This window comes from Odocoileus virginianus, unplaced genomic scaffold (genome assembly GCF_023699985.2).
Source record: "Odocoileus virginianus isolate 20LAN1187 ecotype Illinois unplaced genomic scaffold, Ovbor_1.2 Unplaced_Scaffold_6, whole genome shotgun sequence".
Taxonomy (NCBI): domain Eukaryota; kingdom Metazoa; phylum Chordata; class Mammalia; order Artiodactyla; family Cervidae; genus Odocoileus; species Odocoileus virginianus.
In genome coordinates, this window is record NW_027224268.1 from 512,643 (window position 1) to 535,251 (window position 22,609).

Below are 22,609 nucleotides of genomic sequence, written 5' to 3' on the forward strand. Positions count from 1 at the left end.
TCATTTTTCTCTCTTGCTGAGCAGTGGCCTTGCTTCTGTGCATTAGATCAGCTATAAGAGGGCTCACTCATTGTGTCCACGGGAGAGTGGGGAGAATTGAGACCTCCTGTGTATGACTGGCTATTCCATCTGGAAAGCCTAGGACGTAGATGTGATTCCCATAGAAGACAACTCACTCTTGAATTTCTGCCCTCCAGCCAATCATGTGTTCTCCAGTCAGACATCTTAAGGAAAAAAGTGCCACAAGTCAGCTGTCAGAAGTCAAAGCAGAATGTATTTCTCAAATTTGTCCCTAGCTAATGAATATTTCATCATTAGACCTTATGTTATTTGCACAAATACCTGAGCTTATTGATTATGTATAGAAACTACTTTGCTTAGTATCACATTTACTCCAAAAGAAGGATTCACATGGTAAACTTCAGCAAACACTCGAAGAGCAGAATTAGCTGCCTTAGTGACAAGAAAATTTACATTTAAAAAAACCTATTTTGAAATTTCATTATGCACGAAGAATTTATCTTGCCTTTAGCCTTTCCTCTATGGAAAACTGAAACTTATTCACAGGCTCATGTTGATACTACAGTTGAGTGTCTAAATATGAGTATTATTGCAATTTATGTCTTAATTCCTTGTTGGCAGTTTAGTCCCTCTAAAGGGCTTCTTGCTACTCCAATAAGATTTTGTTCCAGACTACTCCTCTGACTGCCCCACCCCCCTAGGCAATATGTTTCTTTTGCATTAGTATTAATGTAATGTAAGGGAAAGTGTAGCCAATGATATTGAAGAAACAAGTAAAATACACTTTTTAAAATTTTTGGCTGCGTGTTGCAGTATGTGAGACCTTAGTTCCCCAAACAGGGATTGAACCCACACCCCCTGCAGTGGAAGGCAGAGTCTTAACCACTGGACCACCAGATAAGTCCCAAGTAAAATTTTAAAGACTCTTTTTGCTCCAATTTGGACTTAAGACAGCAGAAACTATTTTTTGAGTTGTGGAACATTAATGATAAAAGGAAAACACACTGCCCTGGGCGAGACTAAGGAAATCCATGTACACGTAAATGTGGACGATCATCAAATCATGCTGCTGCAAACCATACTTTCTGGCCAGGATGCCGTGGGTAGGTTGCCATTTTCTTGTAGGTCTGCCATCTCAATACTGTGGTTACAATTCATAAGAGTGGTTTATAATGTAATTTTTGCCCATTTATATCAGTGAAACCAAGTGACCAGAAAAACCTGAGTTAATTTGAAGGGCTATAATCCAATATTGGAATACTAATGGCATGTAAGAGCTTCTTATCCTTCCAAATGAGGTCATGATATAACAGAACCAACAGACCATCTTGAAAAGATCCTAAGAACCGGATCTCTAGGCAATGGTTTACAAACAAGACAGCATTCACTCAGGATATTTCCCCCCTCAATTTAAGGAACAAATAAATAATTGTTATTTTGAGGGGCAATGATAACACAAGCATTCTGAGAATTTTTTTTTAAGGGGCTAATTACTCACTACTTGTTTTTTAGTTTTCAAATATGTCTACTGTAATCTTGGCTGTTTTTTAAAGATATTGAAGTATAATATACATTCAATAAAGTGCATTAATCATAAGTGTATGGCTGAATGAATTTTTATGACACCAGTCAAGATATAGAACATTTCCAGAAATCCTGGAAGGCTGTCTTATACATGTTCTCAGTCAACACCTCTCCCCAGAGATAACCAGTATTCTGACAGCTATCAGTAGTAATGATCTTTGCCTATGCATGAAATCCATATGAAAGAATATTAAACAGCATGTACAATTTCGGGTCTGGCTTCCTTTCACTCATCAAGTCTGTGAGAGCCATCCATATCATCATGTGCTCTTGTAGTTCATTCCCTTTTTACAGTTGTGTAGTATTCTACCATATGAATATAACACAATTTTTATATCTTTCTCCTACTGATAGTCATTTGAGTTGTTTGGACTTCTATGAATAAGGATATTATGAATGAATGTGCACATGTCTTTGGAAGACACATGCATTTATTTCTCTTGGTTCTATATCTAGGAGTTGAATTGCTGGCTAATACAATATAGGCATGTTTAGCTTAAGTAAACACTGCAAGTGTTTCAAAATGACTTTGCCAATTTACACTCCCATTGATAATGATATGAAAGTTCAGTTGCTCCACATTCTTGCCACCACTTGGTATTATCAATCTTACTAATTTGGGGCATTCTGCTTTGTGTTTAGCAATATCTCATTGTGGCTTAAATTTGCCTAAAAAAAACTGTGCATGTTTCCATGTGCTAATGGACCATTTGAATATTCTCTTTGTAAAATGCCTCTGTAAATCTTTTGCCCAGTTATAAATTTAGTCACATATCTTTTTTGTATTGATTTGCAGGAGTTCTTTATATATTTTGGATATGAGTCATCTTTTGTATACATAAACTTTCTTCCTAACTTGCCTTTTTATTATTTTAAAGGTGTCTTTTGATAAATAGAAGTTCTTAATTTTACTGAAGTTCAGTTTATCAATCTTTTCTTTTATGGTTGGTATTTTCTGTACTATTTTAAAGCAAAAAGTTGTACCTTCTCTAGTTTCACTCATAAAACATAAAGATTGAAAAATATAAAAATAGAAGCAAAAACAGGTAAGAATTGAATCCACCATTCTTACTGATGTGGACAATCAGAAAACTTTAAAGTGTTATAAAACCCACTAGAACAGCTAAAACTTCAACGACTAACAACATACAATATTGGTGGATGTGAAGCAATTAGAAGTCTCACTGTTGGTTGGAGTGTAAAGTAGTACAATCATTCTGGAAATCTTATTTGTCAATTTCTTATAAAGTTAAATAAACATTCACCCAACCTATGACCCAAAATTTCTGCTTCTAGGCAGAAAGAAATGAAATACTTAAGAGAAATGAAAACATGTCCATAAAAACGTGTTGTACAAAAATGTTTATAATAAATTTATCTGTAATAGACTTCAATTAGAAATAACTCAAATACCCATCAACAAACAAGATAAGCAAATTGTGGCATATTCATACAAGAGAATACTACTGAGAAAAAAATTACTACAAGCAATAACCTGGATGAGTCTTGCAAACATTATAAGTGAAAGAAGACACAAAGAACGCATATTGTATTGCATCATTTTACTTATATAACGTTGCAGAACTTGCAAATTAATGTGGGGTAACAAATCAAAACAAGCTGACAAGTTTAAGTTCTAGCAAATATTTTTCCTGTAGGGAAAACTCTACAGAGGATATGAACAGTGCCAGGAGAAAAACTGTATTGTCGGAAATACAAACCCAAATTCTACCAGCAAACAGCTTCAGTGTCTGTTTCAGGGTATCAATACGGCAACTATTATTATTAGCAGCCCAGGGAACATAAATCAAGTGTCCAGCACAGAGGGCATCTGGAAACTTAAGGCTCAAAGGGGCTACAGGGGAGATAAAGCTGTGGGCAAGGGGTGACAGTCAAGAGGCTGAAGAGGAGACAAAGCTCAAGTTAAGAGAAGGAGGAGGGTCCCCTCTACTAGTCAAAGGACAGGCAAGTTATAAAGGGCTTCCAAAGCCAGAATGCAAACTCTGAGAACTGTCCTAAGCAGTCTTCTGCATTCTCCCTGACCACTTAGGTACAATCAGTGCTATGACACTTACTGATTACTCTAAGTGTGTGCCATCGTGTGACCTTTAAACTGTTGCATTTCAGTTTTTACCTTACATTAATCCTTACTTCTAATTCCTTAATCTGTTTTACTTAGACCACAGGTCTTGGTGCATCATCACCTGGTCTGTTCAAGATATGGCTCCAGATGGAATTATCTCCATGTTATGAGGAAATGAAAAACTAAGGAAAGGAAAACATGGTACCAGTGTTTTCTGTTGCAATGTGGAAAGATCTCTTTTGGAAGACCTAAGGCCCATTGTTAGCATCTTTGAAATACTTTGTCTTTCCCCAAGAGGTCTATGTGCAGGAGAGGTGTGCATGGAGATGCATCCAAAACATGAGACTCAGAAATACCAGCTTAAGGATAAGAAAATGGAGAAAGAATAAAGTGCCCCTAATGGCAGAAGTTGACCTAGAACTGTCAGCTAAGCCTGAGTGTTGCTTGGAGCTGGGCCACGGTGCTCTCCTGGTGAACATGAGCCATCTCACAAACACCAACATCATATAAGCCCATTCTGAAACTACAACAGATCAAGATAAAAACAAGACCACCCTGTGATCACGTCTGAACAGAGACAAAAGCAAGAACAGTGTTCAAATGGCAAAAATGACCTCACCCTAGTCTCCCCTCCTTTGTTGTTCAGTCACTAAGACGTATCCCAACTCTTTGCAATCCCATGGACTGCAGCACGCCAGGCTTCCCTGTCCTTCACCATCTCCCGGAGTTTGCTCAAATTCATGTCCACTGAGTTGATGATGCCATCCAACCATCTCATCCTCTGTCACCCTCTTCTCCTCCTGCCCTCAATCTTTCCCAGCATCAGGGTCTTTTCCAATGAGTCAGCTCTTCACATCAGGTGGCCAAAGTATTGGCTTCAGCTTCAGCATCAGTCCTTCCAATGAATATTCAGGGTTGATTTCCTTTAGGATTGACTGGTTTGATCTCCTTGCAGTCCAAGGGACTCTCAAGAGTCTTCTCCAGCACCACAATTTGAAAGCATCAATTCTTTGGCACTCAGCCTTCTTTATGGTCCAACTCTCACATCCATACATGATTACTGGAAAAACCATAGCTTTGACTAGACAGACCTTTGTTGGCAAAGACCCAGGGATCAAACCTGTGTCTCCTGCATCTCTTGCACTGGCAGGCAGACTCTTTACCACTGTGCCACCTGGGAAGCCCCTTCCCCTCTTTTAGATAAGATTTATTAAAGTACCCCAGGGGTTCCCTGGTGGCTCAGCAGTAAAGAACCCGTGCAATTGCAGGAGACATGGGTTTGATCCTTGGGTCGGGAAGATCCCCTGGAGGAGGAAATGGCTACCCACTCCAGTATTCTTGCCTGGAAAACCCCATGGACAGAGGAGCCTGGAGGGCTACAGTCCATGGGGTCACAAAGAGTGGGACACAACTTAGTGACTAAACAATAACAAAATTAAAGTACCCAATCATAGAATTACTCTCATTTCCTGACAGCACCTAAACTAGAATAAAGCCCTATTTCCTGAAGTTTGTCCCAAGTCACTACTACAAGTCCAAATACTATAATAAATCCTTTTGAACCCCCTCACTGAGATGCTCTATGATTCCCCAACAGGTACCTTCATTCTCGTTATAATAAATCAATAAAAGCAACTTTGACTCTAGGTGTGTTTCTCATGGTCTTTCGCTGGAGGACATTAAGAGAACTACAAAGAAATTGAGTGGAATTGCTAAGACAACATAACCAAGAAAAACTGCACCTTGTGTATAACCTGCATATAGGTCAGTACCAAAAGTCAATTATGTACCCCTTAATGAGACGTCTTGCATCTCAATCATTTTTAACCTGAGCTCTTTGCTACTAGAAGCAGAATAAAACCTGTTTACTTCATATATGGCTTCCCAGGTGGCGCTAGAGGTAAAGAACCTGCTTGCAGTGCAGGAGATATAATGAGATGTGAGTTTGATTTGTGGGTCAGGAAGATCCCCTGGAGGAGGGCCTGGCAACCCACTTCAGTATTCTTGTCTGGAGAATCCCCATGGACAGAGGAGCCTGGCAGGCTACAGCCCAGAGGTTGCAAAGTCAGACATGACTGAAGCGACTTAGCATGCAGCACGCACTTCATATAGAAACCTTGTATAGACTTGTCTCTGTTCTTGATAAAGATGTCCAGGGGAGAAGTATGAGGTACCTACCAATCTTGAGTGGGTCTGAGTGCACAGAAATTCTTGCCAGAAGCTGAGGCTCACAGAAGCTGGAAAAGTACAGGAAGCCCAAGCCTGGGGTGATCATAGGAGAAAGGCAGAGTGACACTGAGTCCTGGAATGCCCCCTGGCGTTTACACCAAAAGAACTGTTATCTGTGACAGAACATTTGCCCCAGTCCAGACATACAATTGTCAATTTCCTGCAGACTCTTGGTGAACAGCTACATGCCCAAGGCAGTTTTACTAAGACCTTGTCCTTTTGACAGGATATTTATACTTAAAGCTACTATGTGGTAGTTAAAAATCAGGTTCTGGAGTCAGAAATGCTCGATTTTAAATCACTTACATACCAGCCCAGGTTGGATGCATGAGACAAGTGCTCGGGGCTGGTGCACTGGGAAGACCCAGAGGGATGGGATGGGGAGGGAGGTGGGAGGGGGGATCGGGATGGGGAATACATGTAAATCCATGGCTGATTCATGTCAATGTATGGCAAAAACCACTACAATATTGTAAAGTAATTAGCCTCCAACTAATAAAAATAAATGGAAAATAAAATTAAATTAAATTAAAAAAAGGAAAAAAAATCACTTACAAATTAATCCTGGGAAAATTCCTTAACATTTTGTGCTTTATCTGAATAACAGACACAATAGTAAGTGAAGCTAGTTTGTGGGGTTTTGTGGATTTAAGGGGCTTGCATAGTGCTTGCCACATGGTAAGCTTCCGATATATGGTAGTCATTGTTTATGCTATTAGTCCGTATTCGGGAACACAATGATGTTGACTATTCCTAATACTTGAATTTTTATTTTTGGAGAGTTTTACAGAGATGTCATGTATACTCACATAGTTATATGTGTACGTGTACACTCAAATACATATGTATCTGTACCATTCATGGACTTTTTCATGGATATTTGTACTTGAATGGGCAAAATACTATCAAATTACAGGGGCCATGTTAGCTCAGGGATGAATATAAACCAGTCAAATGCTAAAAGTAGCTTCGTAAATTTCCAAATCTTAGTGATGATAAATCGTAATTCAATTTTCCCAAATTGTTTCCCTAAGCTTAGGTAGTTTTCTTCCTTCAAGAATTTGACACCCCCTCTTGTCATTTTATACTTTTCGCTAGTTTCTGAACCAGAGTTATCATGATCATCAATACCAGCTCTCCCCAAAAGTACTCTGGTTCACAGGGACACCGAAGAGCCCTTAGTGAAAAATTATTTATCTATTGCTAATGATCACCTCTCCAACGAGGACCTGTTTTAAAGCAGTCCCAATAGACCATAACTCCAAAGTCCAAATGGTGATAATGTTTTTCATTAAAAACAGTTTAGAATGACTATTCATTAGTTTACTGTGCCTTCTCAAAGGGGAGGATCAGAGAAATCACTTAATGCAAGGGAAGTGTGAGGGAAGATTCCAGAGTGGAAAAAGATAGTGACTTTGACCAACTGTGGTTGAAATAGCTTGCATGTGTGAATTTGACAAAAACATATGATCACAGGAATCATATTACTACTTGTAAATCTATACTACTTGTAAATGAGCTCATGTTATGAAACTTTAGACAGGGGCAGTTTTCTCCCAGGAGCTGAGGAAACCTCTAAGTCTCTGCTAAGGCCCCGGGCAAGTGCTGAAGGAACGCCACGCATCCCTCGGGCCTTACCACCTCGTCCACTCCAGCTAACTTCCACCTGCCCGTATCAACACTGCGTTAGGTGGAAGGCCACTCGGCTCATACACAGGATAGGCTGGAATTTCCAGGAAAGAATGCCATCCAGGAACAGCCAACCACTGACAACTGTTAGTGTATAAATACCCCAGCTCCCAGGGCCCTTCGGTTAAATAACCTGGGGAATGGGTTTTACACCATTTCTCCAAGTTTCCCTGTAGGATTAAGCTCTCATTGTTCACAGTGGAAGTTAGCTTGATAATGGCTTTATGCTTTGTCAGCTGCCTTCTCTCTCTTTTCACATTTCCCCACTCTCCTACCAGTGCTATTTGCACCTCCCAAATAAACTACTTACTCTCGCATGCTTTGCTCAGATTCTGCTTTCGGGGGAACCCAAGCAAAGACAGGTTTGGATAAATGGAAGCACTCTTGGAGAAAAGCAAATATTTGGCTTCACGCTGATAGCTGACCGTGTGGTTTCAAAGGAGGAGGATCAGTCATTGGGATGGGGTTAAACTCTTGTGGTACATTCTATTAACCCAACCACTAGTTTGCTGATGAGGGCTCACTTTCCCTGCAGTCACTGGTCCTGGAATCAGCCCACCTGCCGTGTGGGGAGGAGGGGTGTGTGCGTCAGCCAAGACTTAGGCGGCTGCTGCTAAAGCAGAAAATAGTGCAATGTCATCAATCAATGCCTCACACATGCTCTCAGCCGAAGGGCAATTAGTGTTACTGAGGACAAAAACTAATAAAAGGCTATGGATGAACGTGTTATTGAAGAGACTATCAGATCAGCCTGGCTGTAAGAAGTGATCAGAGGCAGTGGGAGTGCTCCTTGCGTGTGCCAGGCAACAGCTAGTGGAAAGCAGCCTTCTGTCTCCAGCTTGGATGGGGTCATACCACTCACTGATGTGAAGATTAGCCATTTTCACTACTTCCACTCTTCTGGATTATCCCCTTAACAGGCTCAGTAAATAGGGCACATCTGCTTCTATGGTTGTGGCCATGTTTTCTTTCCAAAAAGGAAGAAAATGGAATTCCTTCAACGTACTCAGGATATTTTTTGCAAGCTTTTTCCTTTTCTGTCTGGCTTTGGCTCTCTCACATTCTCTGTATTCCTCTCATCCTCTTCCCTCTGGCTCTTTCTCCCTGCAACCCGACCTCATCTCTCTCTCTCTCTGTCTCTTTCCTTCCTCCCCTCCTGCCCCTGTCTACCCTGCTTTTCTTTCTGCTTCCTTCTTTCCATCTCCTGTATTCTTTCTCTATATATGCCCCCTTCCTCTGCTCTAGTCCTTCATTTGGTTCTTGGAATATATTTTCATGTTCTGACATTCTTTAAAGTCGATTAATTTACTGAGTCCTTGATATAGCCGTCAAGGAAAAGCAGTTATGCTTAAAATCTTTCTATGTCATGTGTAGTCAAATAACACAACATAAAATCAGTTAGATTCATTTTTATTCCCTCTTGGGCTTTAAAAATATGACTCCTATAGTTCCCCATCTGGACAGACTGGCTGGCTGCTTCTCTGCCTTTATTGAAGCCCTGCTGTACATGCTAAACATTACTCAGGCAGTGGGGCAGAACAAAGTTCAGCCACCTTTTCAAGACAGGTGCCAAGTGTCATCTCCTCCTGTTTGCCTAGAGGCAGAGGGGAAAGGTAGTAAAAGGGCGAAGGCAGTCATAAAGACCTGCTGTTCACCGCCACCTAGGGCTATGGTTTACTGCCTGCAGTTCATAGGTGGGCCTGTGAGGGGAGCGAGGGTGCAGGCGGTCTTCACACCAGAATGGAGCCAGGCTAATTCTGGCTGGATTTTGAGATGGACTTAATATCGTCTGTCACAAGACTGAGACCCCCCCTGGAACCTCCAAATAACTCCTGGTTTGGTATCATCCATCAATCCAAAGGCAGAAGTACTAAAAACTTGCTGGAAAGCAGCATGAGGAGAGAATTTCCTCTCCAAGTCTCAAAACAATCTTGGAAACTAAAATTCCAAAGAAAGTGAATAAACCTTATGCTAAGACAGACAGCTGAAAAAACCATTGATCAAAACACAAATGCACTCAGAACAAAAAGCTGAAATAAGAAAATAGCTTTAAAAGATTTGCACATAAGTATGCCTAAGATGGGGCTTCCAGTGTAGCTCAGCTGGTAAAGAATTGCCTGCAATGCAGGAGACCCCAGTTCGATTCCTGGGTTGGGAAGTTCCCCTGGAGAAGGGACAGGCTGCCCACTCTAGTGTTCATGGGCTTCCCTGGTGGCTCAGCCAGTAAAGAATCCGCCTGCAGTGCCAGAGACCTGGGTTCGATCCCTGGGTGGGGAAGATCCCCTGGAGAAGGGCATGGCAACCCACTCCAGTATTCTGGCCTGGAGAATCCCCATGGACAGAGGAGCCTGGCAGGCTATGGTCCATGGGGTCACAGAGAGTCAGACACGACTGAGCGACTAAGCACAACACAGCAAAGCACAGCACATGCCTGAGACAGGTTAAAAAATAAATTTTCATAAATTAAATAGGAAACCATAAAACAAAGCAGACTTAAAAGAATAAGAGTCAGGACATACAAAAGAAACCAAATGAAAACCTTAGAATGAAAAATATAATTACTGGGATTAAAAATAGGATAGGATAGTTCCTCAAAAGATAAACTGAAAGCTAGACATATTTGAATAAAGAATTTGTTAACTAGAAAATAGTCAGTCTTAAATAATTCATCCAGAATCTAGCACATAGATTTTGATACCAAATATAAAAGATCAATTATAATGTAGAAAGATTGAGGGAAAAAAAGAAAGGGAAATTGAAGAATATTTAAGGAAATACTGATAAAAACTCGTAACTGAAGAAAGACTTGAACCTTTAGAACAAAGTTCACTTTGAAATTGAGCAGGACAAATAAAATTATACCTATTTTTAGGCACATTGTAGTGGAAATGAACATTAAGGATAAAGAGAAAATATCATAAAAGCTACCAAATAGAAATGACAGGTATAATAGAACAATTAGAGAGTAGGCTCCTCATTAACAACAATACTTGCAAGGATACAATGGAGCAATATATTCAAGCTAGAAATTTATGTGCATGTAAGTTCATATTCAAGAGTGAGGGAAAAATAAAAATATTTTCAGATTTACAAAGGCTGAATTTATGAGTCACAGACCCTTCCTGAAAGAAATTTTAAAGTATATACTTTGAAAGAAGAAAAGTAATCACAGAGAGAATGCTTAAGATGTGTGAAATGACAGTGAACAAGTAAGTTGATAAAACATGTCAGTAATTTAATTAATGACTTAGAAAATAATCATTTTTTGTTAACATGAGTGAAACTAAATCTCAAAACAACAATAAAGTGGTGGTGGGTGTTCAAGGCATAGTTAGAGAAAGTTATCTTCACCTTAGGAAGGAGAATAAGCAAAATTGAGAATTTTTGCTTAGAAAAATTTATACTTAAATATGTTTTTAAAAGTTGATGGGTGACCTCCAAAAAATAAAAAAAGATATGTCCAACTATAAAATAAAAAAAATAAATTTCAATGAGTTAAACTCACCCAATAAAAGATATAGACTATCACACTGGATTAAAATAAAAAACCAAGTCTGCTACCCTTAATTTACAAAAGAAACTCTTAAAATCAAACTACACAAAAAGGTTTAAAATATATGAGAAAAAATAAAATAAAATATATGAGAAATTCATCAGATTAATAGTAATCAAATTAAAATTTGGATAGTGGTAGCAGTTTGTGAAGCAGAATTTAATTAAGAGTATTGTTAGAAATAAAGAGAAATATGTTGTTGTTCAGCTACTAAGTCATGTCTGACTCTTTGCGACCCCATGGACTGCAGAATGCCAGGCCTCCCTGTCCCTCAGTATCTCCTGGAGTTTGCCCAAGTTCGTGTCCACTGAATCAGTGATGCTGTTCAGCCATCTCATCCTCTGACACCCTCTTCTCCTTCTGCCCTCAGTCTTTCCCAGCATCAGGGTCTTTTCCAATGAGTCAGCTGTTCGAATCAGGTGGCCAAAGTATTGGGGCTTCAGCTTCAGCATCAGTCTTTCCAATGAGTATTCAGGGTTGATTTCCTTCAGGATGGACTGGTTAGGTTGTCTTGCTGTCCAAGGGACTCTCAACAGTCTTCTCCAACACCACAGTTCAAAAGCATCAATTCTTTGGTGCTCTGCTTTCTTCATAGTCGAACTCTCACACCTGTACATGACTACTGGAAAGATCATAGCCTTGACTATATGGACCTTTGTCAGCAAAGTGATGTCTTTGCTTTTTAATATGCTGTCTAGGTTTGTCATAGCTTTTCTTCCAAGAAGCAAGCATCTTCTAATTTCATGGCTGCAGTCACTGGGGTTCTTTTTTCTTCCCCTTTTATTTTTTGTGTTGGATTTCTACTATTATTATAATAAAGGAGTACAATAAGGCTGTATATTATCACCCTGCTTATTTAACTTCTATGCAGAGTACATCATGCAAAATGCCAGGCTGGATGAGTTACAAGCTGGAATCAAGATTGCTGGGAGAAATATCAACAACCTCAGATATGCAGATGATACCACTCTAATGGCAGAAAGCAAAGAGGAACTAAAGAGCCTCTTGATGAAGGTGAAAGAAGAGCATGAAAAAGCTGGCTTAAAACTCAGTATTAAAAAAACTAAGATCATGGCATCTGGTCCCATCACTTCATGGCAAATAGAGGGGGAAAACGTGGAAGCAGTGACAGATTTCCTCTTCTTGGGCTCTAAAATCACTGCAGATGGTGACTGCAGCCATGAAATTAGAAGACACCTGCTCCTTGGAAGGAAAGCTATGACAAACCTGGACATGTGTTGAAAAGCAAAGATATCACTTTGCTGACAGAGGTCCATATAGTCAAAGTTGTGATCTTTCCAGCAGTCCTGTAAAGATGTGAGAGTTTGACCATAAAGAAGGCAGAGCTATACACTCCCTTGTATAGAATGTAGATATAACTCTCGCATGAATCCATGATGGTAATTGAATAGGCTTGCTCACTGGAGCTTTGTTTGGGAAAACAAGGAGTTGGAGGCAACCTAGCTGTTCATCAATGTTGAAATGGATAAATAAAATGCATGCTATTCTGGAATTGAAAGCAATTGCACTGTGGAAAGATTTAAAAAACACATTCTCAAGTGAGAAAAAGAAATAGATGAGATCTGTAAGTCAACGCTGTGCTGTGCTTAGTCACTCAGTCGTGTCTGACTCTTTGCAACCCCAAGGACTATAGCCCGCCAGGCTCCCTCTGTCCATGGGGATTCTCCAGGCAAGAATACTGGAGTGGGTTGCCATGCCCGCCTCCAGGGGATCTTCCCAGTCCAGGGATCAAACCCAGGTCTCCCACATTGCAGGCGTATTCTTTACCATTTGAGCCACCAGGGAAGCCCTTATAAGACAATACCATTGTATAAATTTAAAGATACATGGTTTTTAGCTTGCAAAGATGCAAATACATCACAAGAGAGATAACAAACATATTCAAGTGGGCCTGTGAGGGGTGAGAGGGTGCAGCCAGGCTTCACACCAGAATGGAACCAAGAAGTCCACAGGCTAATTCTGACTGGATTTGGGATGTCCCTGGTATCATCCGTCACAAGACTGAGTGGAGATGGAGCCATGGGACTAGTGACAGGTAATGAAGAAAATAAAAATAAAATAAAATAAAACAAGAAAGTGACCACATACCATCCCAAGGTGATAGCATTCTCTGGTTTGGAGAACGAAAGAACTTAGATTTCTGTGTCTGGAATTAAAAGAAAAGGGATTGTGTTTTGTCTGGTTTAGTTATCGCCCTTCATTATCACTGAATTCTTTTATTAGTACTTTTAATTATACATTGTTTTGTCCTGACTTTTTAAGCAAACATTCATGTTAATTGAGGTTAACTTTAATTTTGCCCACTCTTTTTATGTATAACTTACTTTTCCTGTCTTACTAAAGTGTCTTGCGCTTTCATAATGTTGTATTTTAAAATATTTACATCCTGAGATAATAAAAATTCTGTGCCAAAGAACTGTCTTTCGTGCTCAACATAGTCTATGATCACAGGCTACATAGGGGATGACAGAGTTTTAACTTATAACCTATGATAAGCACATTATAATGACAACACACAGCTCATATTGCTGTCTATTAAATGAGTCTTTGGATCCTCACTAATAGAATTGCAGGATATTTGAGTCTGAAGATATTGTTTGATCTAGTTTATTCATTCATTTCACAGAGAAGGAAGCTGAGGTCCAGAGAGGGTAAGTAACCTGCCTGACAACACACAGCTGGAGTTGTAGAGCTAAGACTAGACCTATGCAATGCTCTTTATATTTATCTTCCTTGATCAGGCAGAAGTGCATATACCATGAAGCCAGTGAAGCTTAAGCTTCAGGGTCCCTAACTTGCTGAACCTTTTTCCACATGACTAGCAGTGCCAGGGAAATGTGTTAACAGGGTCACAGGTAAACTTTGCAAAAGCAAGAAGTCTGAAATGTAGTTATCTAAGACCACTGTCTCTTTCCATTCTGACTTCTCCATCACACCTCCCCCTCACGTTAGGGAACACTAGAGTGGCCAAGAACATTGTATATTTGTAAGTTCATATTATTTTTCTTAAAGAGTGCCCCCACAATACCTGGATCCACCCAACTTTCATTTCTATGTTTTTTTTTCCATTTATTTTTATTAGTTGGAGGCTAATTACTTTACAATATTGCAGTGTTTTTTGTCATACATTGACATGAATCAGCAATGGATTTACATGTATTCCCCATCCCGATCCCCCCTCCCACCTCCCTCTCCACCCGATCCCTCTGGGATTCCCAGTGCACCAGCCCCGAGCACTTGTCTCATGCATCCCACCTGGGCTGGTGATCTGTTTCACCCTTGATAATATACATGTTTCGATGCTGTTCTCTCAAAACATCCCACCCTCACCTTCTCCTACAGAGTCCAAAAGTCTGTTCTGTACATCTGTGTCTCTTTTTCTGTTTTGCATATAGGGTTATCGTTACCATCTTTCTAAATTCCATATATATGCGTTAGTATACTGTATTGGTCTTTATCTTTCTGGCTTACTTCACTCTTATAATGGGCTCCAGTTTCATCCATCTCATTAGAACTGATTCAAATGAATCCTTTTTAATGGCTGAGTAATATTCCATGGTGTATATGTATCACAGCTTCCTTACCCATTCGTCTGCTGATGGGCATCTAGGTTGCTTCCATGTCCTGGCTGTTGTAAACAGTGCTGCGATGAACACTGGGGTGCACATGTCTCTTTCAGATCTGGTTTCCTCGGTGTGTATGCCCAGAAGTGGGATTGCTAGGTCATATGGAAGTTCTGTTTCCAGTTTTTTAAGGAATCTCCACACTGTTCTCCATAGTGGCTGTACTAATTTGCATTCCCACCAACAGTGTCAGAGGGTTCCCTTTTCTCCACACCCTCTCCAGCATTTATTGCTTGTAGACTTTTGGATAGCAGCCATCCTGACTGGCGTGTAATAGTACCTCGTTGTGGTTTTGATTTGCATTTCTCTGATAATGAGTGGTGTTGAGCATCTTTTCATGTGTTTGTTAGCCATCTGTATGTCTTCCTTGGAGAAATGTCTGTTTAGTTCTTTGGCCCATTTTTTGATTGGGTCATTTATTTTTCTGGAATTGAGCTGGAGGAGTTGCTTGTATATTTTTGAGATTAATCCTTTGTCTGTTGCTTCGTTTGCTATTATTTTCTCCCATTCTGAGGGCTGTCTTTTCACCTTGCTTATAGTTTCCTTTGTTGTGCAAAAGCTTTTAAGTTTCATTAGGTCCCATTTGTTTATTTTTGCTTTTGTTTCTAAAATTCTGGGAGATGGGTCATAGAGGGTCCTGCTGTGATTTATGTCGGAGAGTGTTTTGCCTATGTTCTCCTCTAGGAGTTTTATAGTTTCTGGTCTTACATTTAGATCTTTAATCCATTTTGAGTTTATTTTTGTGCATGGTGTTAGAAAGTGTTCTAGTTTCATTCTTTTACAAGTGGTTGATCAGTTTTCCCAGCACCACTTGTTAAAGAGGTTGTCTTTTTTCCATTGTATATTCTTGCCTCCTTTGTCGAAGATAAGGTGTCCATAGGTTTGTGGATTTATCTCTGGGCTTTCTATTCTGTTCCATCGATCTATATTTCTGTCTTTGTGCCAATACCATACTGTCTTGATGACTGTGGCTTTGTAGAATAGTCTGAAGTCAGGCAGGTTGATTCCTCCAGTTCCATTCTTCTTTCTCAAGATTGCTTTGGCTATTTGAGGTTTTTTGTATTTCCACCAACTTTCATTTCTAATACCATTAATACCTGTTATTGAGTGTTTATGACCATCCATGAACATCCTACCCAATCCAGGAATTTGGACATCACCAACAACTTAATTCTACCCTGTGTTCTGCTCCTTTCCCATCCTGCCTCCCTCTGATGGAGTCATTGTATTAATTTTGTGTTTATTGTTCCCTTGTCTTTTCCTTTCATTTTGTTTTATGTACTTTATATGCTTTACAATATACAATTATTTTGATTTGCAATGAACTTTGTGACAGGATCTTGTACTTTATCCTTCACTCAGCCTATTGTTGCAAGCAGCTGTGGTTCAATTATTTTCACTTCTGTTTAATGCTCTGTTGTACGAATGTATAAAAATTAGTTTACTCATTCTTTTGTCAATGGCATTTGGGTGGTTTCACATTTTTTGCTGTTTTGAACAGTGCTGCTATAAACATTTTTGTACATATTTGTGGAAAACCACATGCAAGAGATTCCCTGGGGTATACATGTAGGAATAGAAACTCTAGTTCATAGAATTTAAGAATGTTAAAGTTTATGATATAATGTTTTACCATTTTCCAAAGTATTTGGCCAATATATAATGTATGAGAGATGTGTTATACAAGAGATTCATTGTTTTACCTTCTTCTCAACACTTGGTATGGTCAGGCTTCCTACTTTTCACAATCTTATGTGTATAAAGTGGAATCTCCTTGCCGTCTTCCCATTTCTTCAGTTCAGTTTAGTTGCTCAGCTGTGTCCAACTCTTTGTGATCCCATGGACTGCAGCACACCAGGCTTCCCTGTCATCACCAACTCCTGGAGCTTGCTCAAACTCATGTCCATCGAGTTGGTGATGCCATCCAACCATCTCATCCTCTGTCATCCCCTTCTCCTCCTGCCTTCAATCTTTCCCAGCATCAGGGTCTTTTCCAATGAGTCAGTTCTTCACATCAGGTGGCCAAAGTATTGGAGCTTCAGCTTCAGCATCAGTCCTTCCAATGAATATTCAGGACTGATTTCCTTTAGGATTGACTGGTTTGATCTCCTTGCAGTCCAAGGGACTCTCAAGAGTTTTCTCCAACATCACAGTTCAAAAGCATCAATTCTTCGGTGCTCAGCTTTCTTTATAGTCCAACTCTCACATCCATATATGACTACTGGAAAAACTGTAGCTTTGACTAGATGGACCTTTGTTGGCAAAGTAACATCTCTGCTTTTTAATATGCTGTCTACATTGGTCATAACTTTTCTTCTAAGGAGCAAGGGTCTTTTAATTTCATGGCTGTAGTCACCATCTGCAGTGATTTTGGAGCCCAAGAAAATAAAGTCTGTCCCAGTTCTTGATTACTAGTGAAGCTGTGCATCTCTTCACGTCATTTTCAAATCTTACAACAACCTTGTAAGTTAGGGATTATCATCATGACATCATAGAGAAAACCTGACACAGAGAGGTTATACTTAACCTCTCTTAACCTTATACCCATCCAAGGTCACCCAGCTACTAAGTGGTGGTTCAGGGATTCAAACCCAGGTCTGCCTAATCAAAATCTTCATGCTTATCAATCCTATTGTATTAACCACCCCATTTCTTTCCTACAGATTGTGAGGAGTAAGAATCTTGGAGAAGTTGCTGTTCTAGGTCTCGTAAGATTGAGTACCCAACCACTGAAAAGGCTTTCTTTCTCAGAGTCTGAATTAGTAGCCATTGACCCACCAAAGCTAATGTCTGTGCCCTTTCAGTATTAGCATTTATCAGAACAAGTCTTTGTAGGCATGGAATGACCTATTCTATCTAGCCCTTTGGGTTTCTGAGGCAGATATATTATTCTGTTTGCTTGGTGATGGACTTTTAGAATAATACTTAAATCATTCCATAAAGACAGAATGAGGATTAGGAACCAGGAAACATAGCTGAGAAAAAGTTGGCTTTTAATTTTTGCCACGTAAACTATAACTCTGGCAGGAAAGAGGGGATATCGTATTTTATAGAGTTGCCAGTTACAAAGATGTCCGGAATAAGCAATTAACCTACTACAGTTTTTTTGTTTCTTTGTTTTTTTAACCAGGACCTCTTCTGCCCTGAGATCCAGTTACCTCACATAGGCCAAGGAGTGATCTGACTGAGGAGGGTGGTGTTGACTCCAAGTGTTTAATTCCTGGGCTACTGCCAATGAGCCCAGCTCCTGGCCCTCTATGAGATGCCCTGAAAGGGAGCTGTCATGGGACAGCCAATCCTTATCTATGTCCTTGCTTCAGCACATAGGAGTAAAACAAACACATACTTACAAATGCCTAACCTGGGCACTGATTTTTTTTTTTATGTGGACCATTTTAAAAGTCTTTATTGAATTTGTTACAATATTGCTTCTGTTTTATGTTTTGGTTTTTTGGCTGTGAGGCATGTGGGATCTTAGCTCCCAGACCAGGGATCGAACCCACACCCCCTGCATTGGAGGCAAAGTCTTAACCACTAGACTGCCAGGGAAGTCCCTGGGCACTGATTTTTGGAGAGGAAAAAACAACCATAGCAACTTTGAAATTTTAGATGCAAAAAAATCATAGCTTTAAGATGTCTAGCATCTCTTTGGTCCACCTAGCTGATTTCAGCAACAAAACAAGGGATAAAGAATGGGTCCCTTTGCAGGAAGATTATCTATATCTTCACCTTGAAATCTCTAGGTAGGGGTGATCACAGGGTTCTTGTGATCTGGGTCCCATCTACTTCCATATAAATTTTAGAATCACCCAATCATTTTCTTCAAAAGAGGCAGCTGGAATTTTGATAGGGAATGTGTTGAATCTGTAGATCAATTTGGGGAGTGTTGTCATCTTAACAATATTAAATCTTCTAATTCATGAACATGATTATTTCCTTTCATTTAGGTCTTCTTTAAATTATTCAATGATTTTTTAGGGTGCAGCAGGTCTTATATTTCTTTTGTTAAATTTTTTTTTGACAATATTATAAATGAAATTGTTTTCTTAATTTCATTTTTGTATTGTTCATTGCTAGCATATAAAAATACAGTTGATTTTTTATATTGATCTTTTATTCAGCAACCATGCTGAACTTATTTTTTAGTTCTAATAGTTTTTTGTGGATTCCTTAGGATTTTCAATATACAAAATCATGTCATCTACTAATAGAGATAGTTTTACTTCTTTCTTTCTAATCTTTATGCCTTTTATTTATTTTCCTTGCCTAACTGCCCTGGCTGAGACCTCCAGCAAAAGGTAGACTGGAAGTGGGAACAGCAAACCCTAGGATTGTTCCTGATCTTAAGAAGAAATTGTTCAATCTTTCACTATTAAGTATGATATAACTTTCATGTTTTTGTAAATACCCTTCAATAGCTTGAGGAGACTATCTTCTGCTAAGTTTCTGAGCATTTTTATTATGGAAGTATTGGATTTTGTCAAATGCTTCATCAGCATCTATTGAGATGATCATGTGGTTACTGTCCTTCATTCTATTGATGTAATCTATTAAATTGATTTTCACATGTTAAACCAAGCTTTTACCCCTGCAACAGATTACACTTGGTCATGGTATATAATCTTTTTAATATGTTGCTGGAGTTAGTTTACTAGTATTTTGTGGAGATTTTTACATCTATTACATTTGGGCTATTGGCCTGAAGCTTTCTTTTATTCTGATACTATTTGTCTAATACTGGTATCAAAGCCTCATAGAATGAGTTGTGTTCAAACTTCTATTTTGTTAAAAAATTGGTGAAGGACTGGCTTGAATTTTTCTTTAAATGTTTGGTAGTATTCACCAGTGAAAACTGAGCTTGAGATTTTCTTTCTAAAAAGTTTATGACTACTATTTCAATCTATTGTTAGAAGTCTACTAAAATTTTCCATTGCTTCTGGAGTCAGTTTTGGTCATTTGTACCTTTCTAGAATTTGTCCATTTTATCTAGACCATCTAATATGTTGGCATATAATATCTCATGTGAAAGTGTTAGTCACTTAGTTGTGTCTAACTCTTTGCAACCCCATGGACTGTAGCCCTCCAGGCTCCCCTGTCCATGGAATTCTCCAGGCAGGAATACTGAAGTGGGTTGCCATTTCCTTCTCCAGGGGACCAAAGCTGGGTCTCTTGCATTGCAGGCAGATTCTTTACCATCTGAGCCACCAGAAAAGCCCCAAGAATACTGGAGTGAGTAGCCATTCCCTTCTCCAGGGGATCTTCCGTCCACCCAGGGGTTGAATCTGGGTCTCCCACATTGCAGGCAGATTCTTTACTATCTGAGTCACCAGGAAGCCCTATAATATCTCATAGAATTCCCTTATAACCCTTTTTACTCCTGCAAAGTTGGTAATAAAGTCTCCTCTTTGATTCTTGATTTTAGTTGAGTGTTCTTTTCTAGGTCAGTATAGCCAAAAGTTTGTCAATTTTTGTTGATCTTTGCAAATGATCTACATTTGGTTTCATCAATTTTCTTTACTATTTTTCTATTTTGTTTCATTTATTCCTGCTCTAATTTTATTATTTCCTTCCTTCTGCTTGCTTTGGGTTTAGTTTGCTATTCTTTCGCTAATTTCCTAAGATTGAATATTAGGTCATTGAGATCTTCTTTCCTTTCCTCTTGAGTACTACTTTAGCTACACCTCATATGTTTGATATGTATTTTCATTTATTTTCTAATCTCCATTATGATTTTTTTCTTTGACTATTGGTTATTTAGGAGTACACTGTTTAATTTCCACATATTTGTGAATCTCCTAAATTTTCTTCTGCTATTGATTTCTAATTTTTTTCCATTGTGGTTGATGAATACACTTTGTATCACTTCCAATTCTTTTACATGCATGGAAATGAGTTTTTGCAGTCCAGTGTATGGCCTATCTTAAAGGCCTATCTTAAACTTTCCATGTGCACTTGACATGAATGTGTATTTTGCTCTCGTTGGGTAGAGTGTTCTATAAATGTATGATAGATCTAGTTGGTTTACAGTGTTGTTCAAGCCTCTTATGCAAGAGTGATTTTTCAGAGGTCCTTATGCCACCAACTCTGGAAATAATTTTCCACTATAGTTATTTTAACAGAAAATAGCTTTAGGATGATGCTCTCAAACAAAGAATTTTCTTTAGGTTGACAACATCAGTATTAATAAAACAACTTGCTTAGCTTGCATTTGTCAGTTAAAGCTATAATCTTGTCTTTGGTTACTTCTACAAAATGATGTGGTTTGAAAATAACTAGTGAAAAAGTTTTTTTTTCTGGGCAATCTTTCAAACTATACTTAAGTGTATATATATATATATATATATATATACTTAAGTGTATATATATATGACTTAAGAAGTCAAATTATTTTCCTGGTAGTATTTAGTACCAAAGGCTATGATCGAGTCTTTGAAAAAACCATGAAGATAACAAAGTAATAAGAAAACATGAGAGGCTGAATTTAATTGGGATTTTTTTTGTCCAGAGGATATCTGGCAATTTCTGCAGAGATTTTTGTATATTTTCACTGGATGGCACTACCAGTATCTAGTGGGTCAAGGCTAGGGATGCTGCTAAATATCCTATAATGCACAGGACAGGCCCCACAAGAGAAAAAGATTTGGTCTGGCATGCCAATGGTACTAAGACTGAGAAACCTTGCTCACAGATTAAATCCAATTTGTTGAGATCAAAATGGAAGAATTATTTAAATTATGTTACTATAAACATCATATTTTTTTTTCATCATGCACATTTTAAGTGCCTTTTTTGTTTCATGGAGGAAAGGACACCAGAGACATAAGCTAGAATTACATTTTTTAAAGTTAATAGGTGATAAACTTGAAATTCAGGATGTATTACTGAAATCAACATAAGAGATTAGCAGATAAATAGCATTAATGGAAATCACCATTTGATAGGAAGTAATTTAGTTATTTCACACAGAGATTAATCATGGAGAGGTAGCATTTCCTTAAGGACTGAAAGGAACTAGAAAGCTACTCTTTCTCTGCAAAGAGATAAGTACTTATAATACCTTTAATAAAGTAATTTTGTTTTAGGTTTCATAGACTTGGTAAAGGTATTTAGGATTTTCAATTTTTAAAATATATACATATGTATATATATATATTTTTTCCTGGTAGCTATGTACAGCACGTGGGATCTTAGTGCCCCAACCAGGGTTTGAACCCACACTCCCTGCAGTGAAAGTCTGGAATCTTAACCAATGGACCGCCAGGGAAGTCCTCTAGGATTTTAGATATTTTTCCTCTAATAGGTAGCTCTCATTTTCTAGAATCCACTGGTATATATGCTCCATGAGGGCAAAGATTGTTTAGTATTGTATCAGGTATTCTGCTTTCTAGTTCTTTCTTGCGATCTAGAATAGGAGTCAGCAAACCTTTTCTATAAATGGTAAGACACAAGATATCTTCACCTTTGCAGAATATATAATTCACATTACAACTGCCCAGGTAGCGTCTTCAGTTGGTCTTGTAATTGGTTATTGTTTTATTTATATGAAAACTACTGCTGTCTATATTTGATTTTACCACCAGAAATGTACTAAAATTCCAGATCATTTGTAACAGTTTTTTAGTTCATGCTGTTGGGTTTTCTAGCAATAATATATATTATTATATATACAATAAATATATAAAATTATACATATAATTTTATCCATAAGAAATAATAACTTTACCTCATTCTTCCCAATTTTTATGCCTTTTATTTCTCTAGTCTAATTGTTTTGGCTAAAAATTTTAAAATAATAATAACAATGGT